Source organism: Malurus melanocephalus, unplaced genomic scaffold, assembly GCF_030028575.1.
Source record: "Malurus melanocephalus ecotype Western Australia unplaced genomic scaffold, MMel_1.1 scaffold_16, whole genome shotgun sequence".
Lineage (NCBI taxonomy): Eukaryota > Metazoa > Chordata > Aves > Passeriformes > Maluridae > Malurus > Malurus melanocephalus.
The window spans coordinates 2,377,844-2,395,940 of NW_026623248.1; the positions used below are offsets into that span (position 1 = coordinate 2,377,844).

An 18,097-nucleotide genomic window follows, 5' to 3' on the forward strand; every position below is an offset into this window, starting at 1 on the left:
CAAATATAAAAATATACTTAAAATACCACACTAATTAAAAAAACTTAATGCAAACTAACCAAGAAAATCAGTTGTGTCCCAGAACGCCATTGATTTTTTTTTCAGAACTGTCCCATGTTCCTGCTTTCAGTAGATCACAACACAGGAAAAAAGACTATGTTTTCCAAAGGCATTTTAACAAACAAAAGGCATTATAACAAACGAGCATGCATTACTCAAATGACAAATCACTGAGATTAAAAGTAYAGTTCAAAAAGAAATTTTTAAAAGGGGAAAGTACAAAGTATCAGTTTTCAAACACTTCAGCACACTCTTCTGTATTTTCTAAGCTTTTCTGGGCRGGAGTGGTTTCTTCCATTCGGAATTTCTGACACCCCAGCTATACTGGCTGATGGTGTGAAGAGTGAGTGCTGATTGATGTAACTTGGCTAGCAGAAGCTGCCACACTAGTCACAGTTGTATTGGCAAAAGCAATCTGAATCACTTCCCTCCATTGTGGAACTTATTTTTTGCATGAATAAACATCAAGATTGTAAACACAAGGAATTCAAGATTTATGTGCAGTTTCATGGTTATAATCTTGCTGGGATGAATGGAGACATGTTGCAATGGCTTGCATRAGTAGAGAGCTGCAAAGGAGGGATACATACTCTTCAGGAAGGGTGCGTCAGGACCTGGACTTGGAGATACCCTTCATGAGAGACATCAGAATGCAAGGAGCTTTGTCTGGGCATGGATGATGAGCTAAAGGAGAGCTTATGGGCACAGATGAGAGAACAGACCAGTATGGGTGACACTGTGGTGAGCATCTGCTACAGKGCACCTGGCCAGGAAATGAAGGGGATGGGGACCTCTGCAGAGAGGGAACAGCACATTCACAGGCCCTGGTCCTYGTGGGGGACTTAAACCACTCTGGCATCTGCAGGAAGGACAACACCCACCCCAAAACACTCAGGGATAAACATCCAGAGCACTCCAGGAGAGCACTGGTAAATTCATGACTCAAGTGACAGAGAAGCCAACAATGAGATATTTCGTTCTGGACCTTATACTTACTAATAAGGAAGGGCTCCTTGGGGACATAAAGGTCACAGGCAGCCTGAAGTTCCAGTGACCCTGGTGGCATTCAGGACACTGAGAGGAGGGTGACAGGCAAAAAAAAACCAAGATCACAGTCCTGGCATTCAGGATAGCAGACTTTGATCTCTTTGGGGACCTGCCTGTAAACAGGCCCATGGGATAGGGCCCTAGAGGGAAAGCAGAGTCAGAGAAAGCTGCCTGATACTCAAGGATCACCTCCAAACTGAAGAATTACTCATCCTAAAAAGCTAGGAGTCACACAAAAATGCCAGGAGGCCTATAGAGTTGAAAAAGGAGATCCTGGCAAAACTCARACTCAAAAAGAAAGTATACAAAAGGAGGAAACAGGAACAGGTAGACTGGCGGGAGTACAGAGACACTGCGTGAGCATGCAGAAATGCAGTCAGGAAAGCCAGAGCCCACCTGGAGCTAAAACTAGGGAGGAATGACAARAGTAAGTATCTGAAGGGAGTGTATAAAGACAGTGGAACCGCATCTTTCTCAGAGGTGTTCAGTCACAGGAAAAGAAGCAACATGCACATACTGAAACAGAGAAGAGTCCCTCTGAACATCAGGAAAGACTTTTTTACTGTAAGGGTGACTGAGCCTTGACAGTYTGCCTAGAGAGGTTGCAGAATCTTCATCCTTGAAGATACTCAAAAGCCATCTGATGTAGATCTAGGCAATTGGCTCTAGGTGGCCCTGCTTGAGAAAGGGTGGCAGACCAGATGACCTCTGGTCCCTTCCAAACTCAACCATTACCCGACTCCTTTAAACCACTGCTCTTTCAGAAAACTTCCAGCCACCGAACAGTGTTTTGCTGCTGGATTAGATCAGTCTTCCTGATCATAACGCAACCTACAGGTACACACAGCATACTTGTGCTTCACCCAGCATGCAGCGAGCYCTCTCTCAACCAGAGCTACTAGGCATTTTAATAAAATGAATAAATAACTGCTTTCTGTATTACATTCACAATTCCACTACTTCAACCAGAAAGTCAAGATCTTTTCTCAGATCATATTACCTTCATATACAGCTACTTAAAGTATGAAGTTTAGGACAAAAGGAGAAGAAAAAACATTAAACAAAACTTGTGCCTTTCTTAACATATTAGTGTCCAATTGTGGGACACATGAAACTGAGGAGCAAAACCCAAACACATAAAATATGCTGTAAAATTAATTATTTCAAAGAATTCTTGATACTTACTTCAAGTCCAGAAATCTTTACTGCTTGTATAATACCACATTTTTAGACTGAGAACAGAAAGGGGAGAAACTCACTAAGAAAAACCTGAAGAGCTTTAGGAAAAACTTGTTCTCTATCGAAGTGCATCACCTTCAGACACCCAGMGAACACAGATTTACCTCAGTGCTGTTTCTCTCATTCTCTGCACCCCTGCACCCTTAACAAATTTGCCCAGCTACATGGCAGTAGCTTTCTACTCAAATAAATGCTGCCTGCCCCTGCTCATCATGTGCCAAAACTGATATAAAGCAATGCAATCAACAGAAGTGTCACATTTTTAATCCAGTTAACATGTCAATAATTTAGTGGATACTCTGGCCTTTTTGCTACTCACATATGGAGACTTTTCTTCCGAACAGCAGTGGCCGTTTYCAGTTACTCTCTCTAGGTTGTTAGCACCACCTGACTATAGACAAACTCCGGATGTGTAAAGAGCAAGAACCTACAACCTTTAAATACCAAGATATATTAATTTACKCCTTCAAGCATTTTTCTATTTCCTTCTTTAAATGTTGTCTTATTTTCTATTTTAGAGAAGCAAAACACACCTTCTTCCTCTGGTCACAGCACCGCCTCTAAGTCAACAAAGACTATCTGTAAATTTCACTATAATTTGTTTATTTTGTCATTAATCTAGCTGTCAATTAACTTTTGTTTGTTTAGATGCACATATATTCTGAATATTTACATGATATAATTATTATATGCTGAGTATCATTAGAGACTTSGTTGTGTCTTAGATGATAAAACTATGTTAAGCAATAGTTCTTGCCAAAGAGTTGCATTTTCAAATGTTTAAGGCACAGGACAGTGACTCTGTAAGGAAACCAGAGTTCTCCTCTTTGCTTTTTGATTAGCCACTTGGGCAACTTTGCTCAAATCCCTTCATCTGCACTGCATCCATTTGTTGTCACAGAATGGGTTTATCTTTCCATACTGTCATTTTCCTCACTCTAAGCAGCTCTGCAAAGCATTGAGGAAACTACTGATTTATTACCTCAACTGTCTACAACTAGGAAATTGGCAAAGTTATTCTGCATATGAAAAATACTGTCAGTTTCCGTTCCTTACATACTAGTGGCACAATACTACTATTTTTGCTCATCTTAATAAAGAAAAAATGTTAGGAACATCTTTATTCTCAACCCATTCACCAACTGTGCACAGTTATTCACATTGCAACAATAATATAAATCAAGATCAAAGCCTACTATAACAGCACCTCAGATGCTTTCAGCATATACTACAGCTCAATATACCTCATGTGCCAGGCTGAGAGTAGTGATGTGAGAGTAGTGGCAACTGGTAGTATGAACAAGTTGAGATTTTAAGTCCAACTTCAGCATGCACAGTATGCAAAAGCATGGGGCAAGATTCTGGAAAGCAACGGTAGAGATTTAAATTTCAAAATTGATAACCATATTGCAAGGCAGCACTCTACATGGTTCTCCACTGCCCAAACCAGCTGGAGGGCATCCTAATTTTGGCTGTGGAAGAACCACTCCCAAAGCAATGCCTTCACATGGAAAGGAGATGTTCAAACAATGAAGGATCTACACTGCTAACCTAAACACTGGAAGCCTAAATGACCCCAAAAGTTTGCTAGAAGCTGCTATTTTAATCTAGCAGCCTTTAAGCTACAGTAGCATTATAGTGGGAGCAAGAGGAAAGGCAGGCAGACTGCAATGTTTAGAAGGAACGGTAGGAATTTAGGCCACTGTAGCTAWACTCCTTCACACCTGAGGTCTGAGAGAGACTATGGAAGGATGTGAATTCATTTCCATACACGTAGCTTATTCCTCAAAGTAATCAAAACGGCAAAACAATGAGCTTAAGACAGCGGCATCTCAAATTTCTCAGCTCAGGCACATTTTYTGGTTKATCTCTGAGGTAATAGTGTAAGTAYAAATTCTTGCTCTGATTGCCTTCTGGGTGGTAGTCCAAAAATGAACATCAAGTAGAGAAGCTTCCCTCTTACCTGCCCATCACCAAATGGATGGGTTTAGCCCCTAGCATGTGTCCAACACACTCAGTATCAACACTGACTTTTTTCCCTTCTTTCTTCATTTGTAGAATCCCTGTTTTGACAACGTAAATCTCAATGAGCAAGACATCACAAATTAAAAGCTTTTACCATTTTTTAAATTAATCACTTTGGCTTTGTGGAAGTTAATGTCAACAAGCAGCTGTCCTAGTACAAAAAATTTTTTACAACATAATCACCTACTGATTTCTACTACTTGGAACAGTCACTGAAGAGGAACAGATTTCTCATAAATGTAGCTGGTATTAAAAAGTTCTGGAAGATCAAGATCAAGGACATAAGTTATAAGATATTCCAAAGATAGCAACAAAAAAATGTCCACCTTTACAGACATCATTCTTCAATGCTCCAGTTCTCTACTTCAATAAAACAGCATCTAATTGTACAGTACGCTCAATATTGAAGAATCCAAAAATACAGACAATTGCACCCTTTTAAAGCAGTAGGAACCATCTTTATCTCATTTAAGAATTCCCAAGCATGCCAGACAATATTTTATCTTTGAAAATTTGTCTTACATGAATGACATCCTACAGGTTTAAATCTGAGTCACACTCTAGAACCACTCCTAGGAYTGAAAAATGATGAGACTACAGAAATACAGAATTTAACTGCTGCTTGAAGAGCTCAAGGTTAATGTCATTTCATTTTATATAAAAATACCAGGAAGCCTAGTACATCCCTTCTGTTAACAAAACAATGAAAGCTAATATTCTTAAGACTAATGTGATCTAAGGAACATATATTGGGTATTTGACAATGCTAGAATGATTTGTTTTCATTTCTTTTTTTCTATCCAGTGGCACACACCTTTCTAGCACCTTCAGCATGAAAAATATTGAATTAAGCAGGTTCATAGACTGAAGTCCAGTCTTCATTAAACATAAAATTCCATCTGCCGTACTGATTAACAGCAGCATTAACTGAAGATAGAAGGGGAAACAATCACCAAGAAAATTTAGTACTGAGGTTCAGGGGAACAGCAGGGGAGTCAATGAGAGGAGGAAAATGAAACATCAGCAGAAAAGGCTGGGCTGAGAAGMCTAAATATCAACTGAAAACRTCACCTCATTTGRATAGTTTGTAATTCTTYYTGCTCCCCCCATTTCACCATTCAGKGGCATTTTATATTTCGCAATGAGAAACACTCATTTCTCCAARCAGACAAATTAATTCCCACGTCCATCTAGAAATTTTAAGCAAAGAGTTTCATATTTAAATAAATAAGATTTTACAATTCCTTCCCTTCATTTCTCTGCCCTCTCTCTCCTCCTTCTTTTGGGTCCCACTAAAACAAAAACCTTCATTCTTCTCTGTATTTAAATGAAGATTTCTCAGTATCAATGTCTAGTTTTCTCCTAGTCCTAAGTCTTAGCTGTCAAATGCCTACCAGGAGACAMAATCTAAGAGCTAATGGTAGAAGTGAAATGCTGACCCTCTGCATGTTAGTGTTACATTGTGGGATAAACTTTAGAAGAACTATTGAGAGATGCAACTCAAAGTGACTACTCAACTTCCCTGGAAATTTTCAGCAGCAGAAAACTTCATGTGAAGGAAGCAGGGGGTTACTTAATATTTTTTTTTTTTCTTTTTCCCAACACAAATTTCCTTGTAACTTTCAGTGCCAGAATGTGAAAGCAGATTTAAACCGATATGGATGTCGTCCTTCTAATTTAAGGAAGCACTGGCACTACAACTGCTACCTGCAGTTTTGCCAAACAATAGCAGATCAAAAATTGTTATGATTTCTATGATTTTCATATATTCCTCAGAAAACAACAAAGCATTTGTTTTTTTACCATTGTTCCTCAGTGTGATCTGTGACAAGCTGCCCCTCAGGCAGCATGCAAAGTCTGGGTCATCATGTGCAACTATTCCCTGAGGATAGAATACTGGTACAGACCTGGAGTAACAGAAGTGAACTCATAAATACACAAAAATGCACAGGAGAGGAGTGGTGATGGCATCTATCTTTAGCACTTGCTGGTCAAGAGACCAGAAGCATTAGAACAGGGAACCCTTGCCTTGAAAACAACCGATTTGTTCTTATTATTTTCAAGCATACCTATCTTGTGAGGGGGTTGCTGAGGAAGACTGCATTGTGCCTGCATCATCTGAGATTTCMAGCTTCCTCCACCATCAGGGTTACGTGATCAGATCTGAGTTTTTGCTACAGCACTGGACAGACATTGCTGGGGTTCTTTTTGACATTTATAAGTGTAGCTTCTACTCAGTAAACTCCACTGTTGTGGAAATAGTAGCTGTATCCCAGAAAGAAGGTGATGTGGATACTACTGTAAACATTATCAGACCTGGTCTGATCTGCAAATTACAATGAGTAATGGAACTATTTTACACAGTTTGCTTCTAATTCTGACACAGATGGCACTTAARCAAGGATTCCAGCCTTGGCAGATTTCTTCAAAGTCAGTGCCAAGGCTAGGATAATCCTTTCTAGCAATTTTCTCCTTGATTTTTGAGCCACCAACTTCCAAATAAAATAGAATTTCTTATCTGCTGGTTCCTTTCTACAGCCATGTATTGAACAAGCTTCAACAAGACAAGACAGACCTTCAAATACTAAGCCAAGTGACACCAAAAGAGTCATGAATCCCTACAAGGTACAACCCTCATTTCTTAACCTTTATCTTCAGGTGGATGTATCACAAGAAATATAAAAATTAGTGATCCAATGAAATGGGGGGGGGAGGAATATAAAAGAAAAAGAAGTTAAAGTATCTTCCTTGAGGTAATTCTGACTCTCCAGCTTTTAAATATTCCAAGTGTGGGATAATGAACAATGACTGGTTTTAAAGCCAGCAATAATGAACAATGGTTGCTTTTTTAAAGTCAGTATTGACTACAAAAAGGAAGATGAGCCAAACCCAGACAATAGAGCAAAAATAGTGCAAAGGACATGAGTTTATGTTTCCTTACACAAGAGCACTCTTGAGAAAGTTCTTTAGCTGCAGCATCAGGCAAATAACCAATAGAGCCAACTCTGAAGAGAATGGAGACAAASTCACAGAGAAAAACCAACTGCCAACTGGCACTGGCCATTATGTTCTCTTCTCACACAAATCTTAATGTTATCAGCACAGACACATCACAGGAAAAGAAGATACACCAAAAATCTCGTATCTTTAAAATAGGTATTTTGTTAATCTGTTCTAATGCAGATGATGGAAAGTCTTCAAAGCTGACAAGAGCTCATTAAGATAGGCTTTCATACAAGGAAATAAGGATAAATACACATTTTTAAAAAACTGTTGTTCTGCATCTAGACAAACACTCCCATCAATATCAATAGGAGTTTACATGTAGATAGAATTTAGCATACAGCACCAGGACTTTGTAGTCAGATTACAAATTTAAGCAATCATTAGCCTTTATAAACATCAGGCAAAAAAAAAAAAAAGGACTTGGTTTTTGTTGGTTTTGTGTCTGTGTTTGTTTTTGAAGACTGCTCTTATAATGCCACATTAAAAAAATAATCAGACAAAGGATAAAAGAGGAGAGTATTCCAGTAAGGGTCTATTAACAACCRACTGTTTATCCCAGGTAAAAACAAAAGCCACACATTTGAGCAAAAAGTAGTCTCATTAGTTCAAAACCATTGTTTTTAAGAACACTTCAGTTCAGTGAGTTWAGTGCACTTGGGAGATGCCTAATTATAAAATTTTATAAAATAATTAATTCAGAAGGAATACTACTTTTACTAATATTAAAGTCCTACACACTGAAATTTCAGATCAAGCCTCTGACAGATCTTGAGTGTTTCCAACAGATATGCAGTCATTCATCACTGCTCTGCACTTTGCCTTTCTGARGACTGTGCTCTGGAGTTTCTGTACATAGAATAGCTGGCACAGAGAATTCAAGACCAAGTAATACTATTTCCAATGCTTCTTTAAAGAAAATTAGTGTGTATTTCGCCAGACCTAAGAAACCATGCAATCTTCTTACGTCACCTAAGCAATAAAGAGTTGTCACGTATATTACAGACATGAAATARAAAAGCATCTTGCTCCAATCTCCCATTTAAGTAGCTCCAAGCTATGCTTCCCCTACCAACGGGGATGGGCGCATACACTTTGAACAAGATACCACACATGACATAACCCAAAAATCATGAGAATTAAACACCAACAGGATGGAGAAAAGACACCAGCTACTGCAGCAGSCAATTAAAAGACAAAAAAAAAACAAAACAAAACCCTATCAAAACCAACCTACGAATCCAATTATCCACCAGAGACTCTGCAGTTACTGCGGCTCTTACATGACTTGCAGCCTTTCTGATCAAGGGCCATCACAGGACACCTAAGCAGTAAGAATCTCACATTTCWAACTTGGAATACCCACCAGCAATTTCAAGTTTCCAAGAAGTACAGGGATACCTGTTTCACATTTCTCCATTTTAAAAAAACTGAAATACAGTGAAGACATTTGGGGTAAGGTTTTTTGTTAGCTTGTCCTCTTCTTGTAAGTAAACTTAACCTCTGATAACCTATCTCCTTTGCAGCAGGGAGCAGAATGACTTTGTTAGAAGATCCCCTTGTCCTTAACTCAACACCTGAATTTCTACATATAATTTCTCCTCTAAGCTTACAGTATAATGATGGAGCTCCACATGGTTAGGAAAAAAAACATTTTACAGGACCTGTTACAACAGTCTGTGCATTTTCACCACTGATTGATGGGAAGAAGCCCACCCAAACCAGTCCCCCTAGTGTATCTTTGCAGTTGGAGTCTGAAGGGACATGGCAAATCACTGCTCTCTCTTTCTGTGCATGAAGCTAGCTTTTTTGTGATTTTTCCCCCAGTAGAAGACATAATCCCTTATGGAAACTAGGCAGCCTTTCAACCCATTTATCAAATTTCATGCTGCTTCTATTTATGAACAAGTTAAAAAAATCTGTACAYAGAATATTAATCTGTATCCAGCAGATATCATTAAATAAAATATGCTGACCTGTTGGCAATTGCCAGGTGCGGTTTTAACACAGCACTTTGTTCAGCCTGGTGCTTTCTGTTCTTTCTGGCATTTCCAGCAAAGATACTGTCTAAACAGAAGCTAACAAGGTTTAAAAGACATTTGATTTATTGCCATTTCCATCCTGGTATCCATACCTTCCAGAACACATACATAACAATCAGGGCTGTGAAAAATRTTTCCCGTAGTAATTTTTAAAATGCTGTATAAAATACATACAGAATAAAGTAAGACCCTCTAACAACTGCTCAGATGTCTCCGCTGGCTACTTTTCATTTAAAAATGCATGTTGGGAAAAAGTAGGCTTTATTTGCTGTCTATCAGTACCCCTGTTCCAAGTTGGACAAAGCGGAAGACACCGTACTCAGGTGAAAACACACAAATCGCTTGTCTGATGCTCTACAAAGAAGAAAAACCACTTGTTTACTAAAACTGGGCACAGCAGAAAAAMCAGGAATCTCTCCAAAAAGTGTTACATAAGGCATCGTCAAACTTCACGTCACCTCCACAGGGCCGCAAGTTGCTATTTTCCCCCCCATCCCCCGGTGCGCAGAGATTAATGATCTAAATGACACAGTTCTCGGATAGGAGGTAATAGCAGAAGCCTTCCCAAAGGAGCGCTTCCCGGGCTGGAGGCTTGCAGGGGAAGCTGGCGGGTGATGGGGAAGCCACCCTGCTCGGTTTAGCGTCCCAGCCGAACTCCGGCTCTGCCGCCGGGTCCCGGTGCGGGGGCCGAGCGCTCACGCCCCGCGGCGCGACTCCCTCCCTCCCTCGTTCCTTCCCTCCCTCGCAGCCGCCCCGGCTCTCCCGGCCGCCTCTCCGGTGCGGAGCAGCGGCGCTCGGCGGGACCCCGCCGGACCGGGGCTGGAGCCGGCRCGCAGCGGGAGCGCAGCCGGGCCGGAGCAGAGGGCGAGCGGCGCCGAGCCAGCGAGAGGAGCGGAGCGGGGTAACCTCCCTCCGCCGGGGTGACGTGCCCCTTTGTGCCGGGAAGCGACACGCGCGCCTCCGCCTGAGCATCTCTTCAATTCCGGATCTGATGGGGATTAAAATCCAGCAGATAAAGCTGCCAGCCCGGCCCTCTGGACTCGGGTGCCCCCTCCCCTCCCCGGGCTGCTGGAAGGGAGACACTCGCCGATTGTTTCTTGCCCTCCCCCGCCTCTCGCCTCCAAAAGCAGCAGAGACTGGACGAGAAGGCACTTACCTTCCCCGGGTGGCTCCCGGGTSGCCGGGACGGGCGCTCAGCGCCCGCCGCTCCACGCAGGCAAGCGGTCCTTCCACCTCCTCCGCTCCAGGCGCGCAGCTCCAGCTCCGTCYCCGCAGCCTGGCGTTCCGCAGGCGTTAGCCAGCGGGTCCCAGCTGGGGCGGCACCGGCAGCTCCACTCTCCGCGGGACGAGGAGCCGCTGACGGTGGAGGAGGGCGGTGGGGAGGTCCCGACTCTTGCCGGGATGCGCCGCCGAGGTGGCCGCCTCCTCCGCCGCCCAGCTCAGCTCAGCTCGCTCCGGGGCCTGCCCGCTCCGCTCTGTCCCGAGGTGCAGCCCGGCCCCGTCCGTGCGTCCCGCTCGCCCTCCCCCGCCCCTCTCCCCGGCGGCGAACCGCGCGGCGCACAGGCCCCGCCGGCGGCCAGGAGGAGCCGGGGGCGGCGGGGGATTCCGGCCCAGCCTCCTGCCCTCTCCCCGGGGCCTGGTGCACACTCCGCGGGGAGAGGAGGCCCTGCCCCGGCCTGGCGATCAGCTCCGGGAAGGTCACCGGCTCCGCGGAGCCGAGCACAGAGAGGCTCCCTCCGGCACCGCCGCGGTCGCTGCTACTGCTGCCGGCCCGGCATCAGCGACCGCTGGGTGCCGCGCTCCGACCGGGCTCGCTCCGCGCCCGTGCCTGGCGACCGCCTCCGAGTCTGAGTGCCAGGCTGTCCCCTTCCCCTTCCTTCCTTCCTTGCCTCCCGCCCCTTCCCCGCTGTCAGCCTTCCCACGCCGGGTCCCTCCGGCGCCCGGTGCCAGGCTGCCCCCTGCGGGTGTCGGGGCCGCGGCTGCCCGCCCGGCGGGCCAAGGCGGAGCCCAGAGCGGCCGCCGCTGCCGCTCGGCGGGTGCCGGGAGCCGAGCGCTCGCCGCCGCGCTGCCCCGGGCTGGCTCAGCGGCGGCTGCAGCGCTTGTGTGTCTGTGTCATGTCTGTGCCTGGGCGGGCGGAGGCGCGGGCCGAGGCGGGGCCAGCCCGCTCTCACGCCGCCCAGCGACAGGCGCCGAGCGCCCAACCAGCGGCTGCTGCCGCCGCCGCGCAGCGCCCGCCCGCCTAGCGGGGCACCCCGGGCCGCTACACCTGGGCAGCGCGGAGCGGGCCCCGCCGCCGTGACAGCGAGCCCGGCCCGGGCCGGCGGGTGCGAGGGCAGGGCCGACAGCGCCCGCCGCCCGCCCGGCGGCCCCGAGCTCCGCCCGGCGCGGTAAGTGCGGGGAGGACGCGGGGCGGCCCGGCCCCCGCCTCGGGCCCCGGCGACGGTGGAGGACCCGGCTCCGAGCGCCGGSACCGCGTCAGGAATGAATAAATATGACAGCTTTTGGCTTACATGTGGCGGAGCGTGTCTCTGCGTGCTGGCAGCTGCTGAGAGTCAATTGATAAGCGCACCCTTTTTTATTCCTTTTTTTTTTTTTTCGTGAGCGTACAGCAACCGTCAACGCCTTTTTTTTTCTTTTGTTCTTTTTATTTAGAATTTTGCTTCATTAGCTGTGTTAAATGGATTGTTGCAATGCATCAGGATGCTGAGAGGACTGTATGATAACCTGTGTTGAGAGTGCCTGAAATTTCAAGAGAAATATGCAGGGAAAACAGCAATGAACAAATGTGCATACAATCCGATCTTAGAAAGGCATTGATCCATTTTTAGAACGGAAGGTGAAGCAAAGTATGTATGTGCTTTGAGTAACGATGTAAATAATCAAAAGTATTAATTACTGGGTTAGTAAACGGGACTTAACTGCTTTCTTCTAGAAGGATAAAGGAATAGTTCAAGGGAAATGTGGTGTGCTCTAAAGGATATGAATGCTGATTTCTCTCATCAGCTGCTCGAATGCTGTAACTCATGCAGGAGTTTGTTGGTTTCTGGGCAGAAATGATGTTTGCAGCATASTGTACCAAAGTATTGTGAACTCTGGAACAGGTTGCTCATAGCAAGATGGTATTTGGCATACTTGATTAAGGTRTTGGTTCATCAGGCTTATTATTCTGCCACCAGCAGCATCCATTTCCTGATGCTTTAGTCAAGAGTGGTGTCAGATGAACTGAAGTAAATCCTGAAGTTGGACATGCCAGTGATACCATGTAAGTGTTACCAAGTGGACATTTTGACATACTGTAACAASTTGGAGAGCATTTTACAGAGAGAAAAACCAAAACAACTTGGGTTATCTGTAAAAATAATTTAGTTCTGATAGGATGGATTTTCTGGATAAACTCTGGTTGCAGAGATTGGRGTCTATTGTGCTCATTATTTTCATGAGCAAATCAAAACCAGAAATGAGCTATACTGAACTGACTGATTCTCTCCTTTCTCCTAAGTGAAACTAAGGGATCAGCCTTCAGATAATAACGTTCTCTTGGCCTGTGGAAAGATTGTAACTGCTTTGGTGACAGTCACTATGAACGAATTTCTGGGGATGTATGGAGGAGGAAGCAGTACTGTGTATATAGCTTCATTATTAAGAAAATTGGTTTATCCACTGCCTATTACTAGAATTTTCAACAATTTGACAGTTTTTAGTCTCATACTATGTCTTCAAAACTACTAACTTGTCAGAGTCTGATGCTACAAAATATTGAACAATTTCTTCATGTTCTTAAYTCCTGTTTAGAGCAGAAGTAGGACCCACAAAAATTCTTAGGGTTTAAGAGCAGCAGGGATTATTAGGATTGTCTAATATGCCACCATACATGACAAGTGATGGAACTTCATACTGGAACAAAATGTCTTACTTTAAATTGCTCTGTATCAGTCAGGTTGGTGACCTGCTCACAAAAGGACAGCAGTTATCCAAGCCCAGAGCAACACTTGTCAGAGGCTCTACTATGGTGAGAATGCTTACCACCAGGATGCAAAGCCTAACAGGGACAGGAGGAGTGACTACCTATGGTGTTTATAAGCAAGTAATCTTTTTCTTAGTCACAATAAAATTGCTCCATCAGTCTTTGTCCTTGAAAATCCTGAAGTGGCAATTGCTTTGGACATAGAGTAAACAAGCAGTGCTGAAGGATACTTATGCCAAGGACAGGTAGAAGAAATTAGATGCAAATATTTGCACTTCAGATTTCATTCAGCCAGGAGGAAGGTTTCTCTAGAAACTGCGCTGGTTCTGGAGTGAGATRTCTATTTGCATTTTAAAGAAAACAAGCAAACCAAAAAAGCAAAACCTATAGTAATGTCAAGCGTACAGTTTTGTTTTTTTTTTAATTATTGTTTCCTTAGGTAAAAAAACTCAAAGCCTTAACAGTCCTATTATTAAAAAAAATTTAAACCAGAGTTTCACTTTTTAATAGAAACATGTCAATTTTGAGATAGTGTWAAAAGATTGATTTGTATTGATGTAAAATTATAACATGAGTGTTTGTTCTCATTTTTTTCCTTACTGGAACAAGAGATAAAGGCATAATAGTTCAGAATTTCAAACAGGTTATGATGTTTTCAGTACACCAGAACAGCAGTAAATAAAATCGTATTAAGTCTGTTTATAAGATGTTACACACTTACAGATTATCTGGTTTCTGATGAAAAGAACAAAATTACTTTCAGTATAATCATTTTATGTGAAAGGGAGGTGTAAGGCCCACAATTATTCAAACTTGTAAAAGTGCATGAAGTTCATCTCCCATTCAACACCAATGAAGTCCTTTTAACATTCTTACAGTTGCTTCATTGTTCTAGCTAAATTCAACCACTATGAGGTCTTTWGAGAAAAAAAGACAGTGCTTTGTTCAGAAGCTGACTGAAAAGTGCATTACTACTTTAAAGAGTGCATTATGTCCCAGTTGAAACAGAAGCTAAAATATTCCTGAAAACCAGGAGGTTTTTCTGTCACCATTCCTATACACACACTCCAGTGGCTAATCAGAATTTAAAATACATAGTGAGATAGATGCTGCTGTGTCATGCTCAAGATATGGGATATGCACGGACAAAGCAAAGTTCTCCATTGCCTTTCATGTGGATTTGATGAAATAGCACTTTTCATAAAATCAACCATTCAGGATGTTCTCACAGTGAACAGAAATTAAAATCTAATTTGGCAGACTGGCTTGATTGTGCTAACTGATCCACACAAGGTTGTGACTATGTGAAGTGATTCTCTTCTAAGTGCCAAATTGCACAACTGTTGACAGTATCAGAGCATGGAGAGTAACGCCAAAAGTCTGAAGCAAGTGCTAACCCTTGAGGTTCTTGTTACCATCTACCACTGCCATGAGCACAGGATTGCTGCAGAACAGGCGGCCTGGAATATTTTGTAGTAGGACAAGGCTTTCAGACAAGAAATGAGTGAAATTTAATCTGCTCTGGAAAAATTAATTCCCAGTTCTTCAGCATAAAGTAGAAGCTCTGTTACAAATGCTATCCACAATGGGCTGTAAATTAAAATTTAATGGAGATTTTCCTGTGCATATAATGGAAAAAAAGAAGTAAAATCAACAAAACCTAAGAAAGACCATGATTCAGATTGCCTGGGATTATAGGAACTGGGAAAAAAGTAAAGTCTGGTAAACTGAATGCCTTTAAGTAATCAGAAAACACCACGAAAACTTAARACTTTCAGAATGTGAAGGAAATTTGGTTACTAGCTCAGAAATTCTTCTCTTTTTTCAGGCAATAGTTTAAATTAGAAATAGTTAACATAGATTGTTCTGTGTTAATTTCATTTTCATATTGGTTTCTCCCAGATTTAAGATGAACTTCTAGTTGTAAAAGGTAAATACCCATACTAGAGGCTTAGGTAGTGGTATGCCTTATAAGAAAGAAATTGTGAAGGAATATATTTTTRTATTTTTGACAGAACTCTCTGTTTACTTCTCTCTCATTGCTATCATTTACTACTTTTCATTTGTTGTGATTCATTTAGAGAAGAGCTGGGGATTTTTGTTTGGTTAGTTGATCTTTTTTAAGGATTAGTGATTTTAAAACAAAAACCAGTGAAGATATGCAGAATAAATATGATGCRACTTTTAATTTCATTAAGATAATCTGATTTCAGGTTGATAATACTTCTTTAAGCTTTGACCTACTGTAGTCGAGTCAATCTTGTATTTCTACTTGCAGAAATAGTTGCTTACTTTTTTGATAATATGACATGCATAACTTRGAAAATATTTAATTTCATGCACAATAATGGCAGTGTTTCCAGAGCTCTTGGTAGTGAATACCTGCGTCCTAAAAAARCTCAATATTAGCAAATGCTATGTTTGAAGTTTCTTTTTTTTTCTTTATTTTCTTTAAATGAAATAATCTTAACACCTCTGCTATTTGCAGCAAAATTCTRGATAATTTACAGTACCGTAACTGCTCTGTATTAACATGTATCACTGCCTTTCCAGAATGCTCTGAGAAAGAAAAGTAGCACTGGACAAACTTTAAAATAATTTTAAATTTCACTGGCTGGGAAGGGGAAACTGACCCAGGCACTCTTATCCTAAATCAAGGTATGKCAGAGTCAGTGGAGCAGCTGCATTGATTTCAGTTGTATTCAAGCTGAACTATCCTTTATGTCCCAGTCTATATTTTGGGAAAACATATACACACACACACACTTTTATGAGTTCTTTTTTAATAATTGTTTCTTTTGTCTGGTTTGCCTCACTGCCAAGCAAACAGTGGATATAGTGTCTCTCTCTTATTACTGTGTTTCCTTTGTTACCCTTGACCATTTATTGCCCTGCAGTGTGAATGCTGAGACTATGAAAAGCTTTAACTGAATTGTAGACCTGTATAATTAATATCTGTCAGCCTTTCTAGAAATATTAAAGCACAGGATGTATTATTCCTCCAGTCTTAGCCTTATACATTTAGACTTTAATTCATCTGAGGACACCTTTCAGTATCTGGTGAAAAAGAGGATATTCTACCTGATCACAAGAAGACCTTTTTTTCCATTAGCAGTACTTCTTTTATACATGGAAGGTTTAATTGTTTCCAGAACAGCTTCATTAACTTCTGAAAGAGTTACCAATACAGGCTTCCCCAGAGCCGGGATGCTAATTACAAAGAAAACTGGCCTTACAGTAGTTTGAACAGTGGTGTCTTTTTTTTTAGGAGAGCAGGAAGGCTCATTCCATCATTGACCGTGTTTCTTCCAAAATGCAGGAATAACTGCCAGTTGTGTGAACTCAGAGAATACCTGTGAGAAATTAATTACCACAGTGAAACAGCCTGTTCAGGCAATCAACAACAGTGTGCCTAATAATGAATATGTAAACAATATTAAGAGGTCCATTCAAGGTCTGTGCAGTTCAAGCAATGTCCTTTGTGACCAACATTGTGTGTCAACTCCAGTGTCCCTGACTCAGTGGGTTAGGMATGTTTGGAGGATGCCTTATGAATGCTTGGATTTCTTCCTTAGCTACCCAGATTGTCCATAGTAACATATCTGACCCTTGTCACATTTATGCTGATTTGATATTAAAGCTCTTCTGAGTCTTACCAAAGAAAAGTATATTTACTTAAACTTACTAAAGAGTAAGTATACTTTACTATAAACTTAGTAAAGAGTGAGTATAACTAGAAAATGTAAACACAATTAAAATAGATAACATAAATCCYATTGCAAGTTAAAGCATGATATCAAGGCTTCATAAAATAATCTGAAATTTTGTATTGATGGTCAGGCCTTTAGAATCTGTATTAAAAAGTACCTGGATTAAAAATAGGTATTATGGGAAAAGAAATTACCCCAAACTTATTTATAAGGATCGCTACCTAATGCATCAAATAGTAAAGTTATTGGCCAAAAATGAAAGACAATAATTATCAATCAAACCCAGAATTTCCATATTTTTCCCAATGAGGGCTGATTTTTAAATATTTTCCAGGAGGATTTCTCTAGAAAGCAGAACTGCATTATAGCTGCTACTTTGCAGTGAAGGAAAAATAAAATAAACCCCAGATCCTGACTAATGACTCAGGCTTGTTTGCTTTTTGGCCATGGCAACAGTAAGAACTCCCAGTATGAAAAACTTTTCTGGCAGTTTAGCAGATATGACAGAAGAAAGACCACTTTCATGTCCTTGTCAGACAAAAGTGGCATGGAAATGGATGTACATGCTTCTGAGTGCAAACAGGGTGCATAGTTTGAACAGCTAACATGAACTCATTTAGTGGTCACAAGYGGTTGTGTGTCTTAGAGATGTGTTGTGAATAAACCAAAATTTTCTTTTCCTGGGGATGAGGTGTGACTGTGAGCTGCCTCCTGCTCTCTGTCCAGAACTGTCAATGCTAGAGARAGTTTCTGTGTTCTTGCTGACATTTCAGAAGTTGTGAGCTATGATCTGGACTTGCTGCACTGGCAGAAGAGTAGAACAGGTCACCCCATCTCAGCAGTGGAACTGTCAGTAACAAGGATAATCTTCCTCAGGCTCAACAGCAGTTACAGGGAAGTTGATGCTAAGGTCAGGCAACAAGGCAAGACCAATAGTAGAGCCAGTGAACCTGTCAATATTAAACAACTCTTTTTCAGAGCAGTAATTTAACGTTTCAACTTTCTGT

General features: G+C 42.1%; 1 protein-coding gene across 2 annotated transcripts in view; it reads right to left on the minus strand.

The window, feature by feature from the left end:
• LOC130585316 (xylosyl- and glucuronyltransferase LARGE1) overlaps positions 1-10,957 on the minus strand; it is a 273,505-nt gene extending 262,548 nt beyond the window's left edge. For both annotated transcript variants that reach the window (XM_057385770.1, XM_057385761.1), the window contains exon 1: positions 10,573-10,957. The gene's annotated coding sequence lies outside the window, so the exon portion shown is untranslated. The remainder of the gene's footprint in view (positions 1-10,572) is intronic.
• Positions 10,958-18,097: the final 7,140 nt, after the last annotated feature.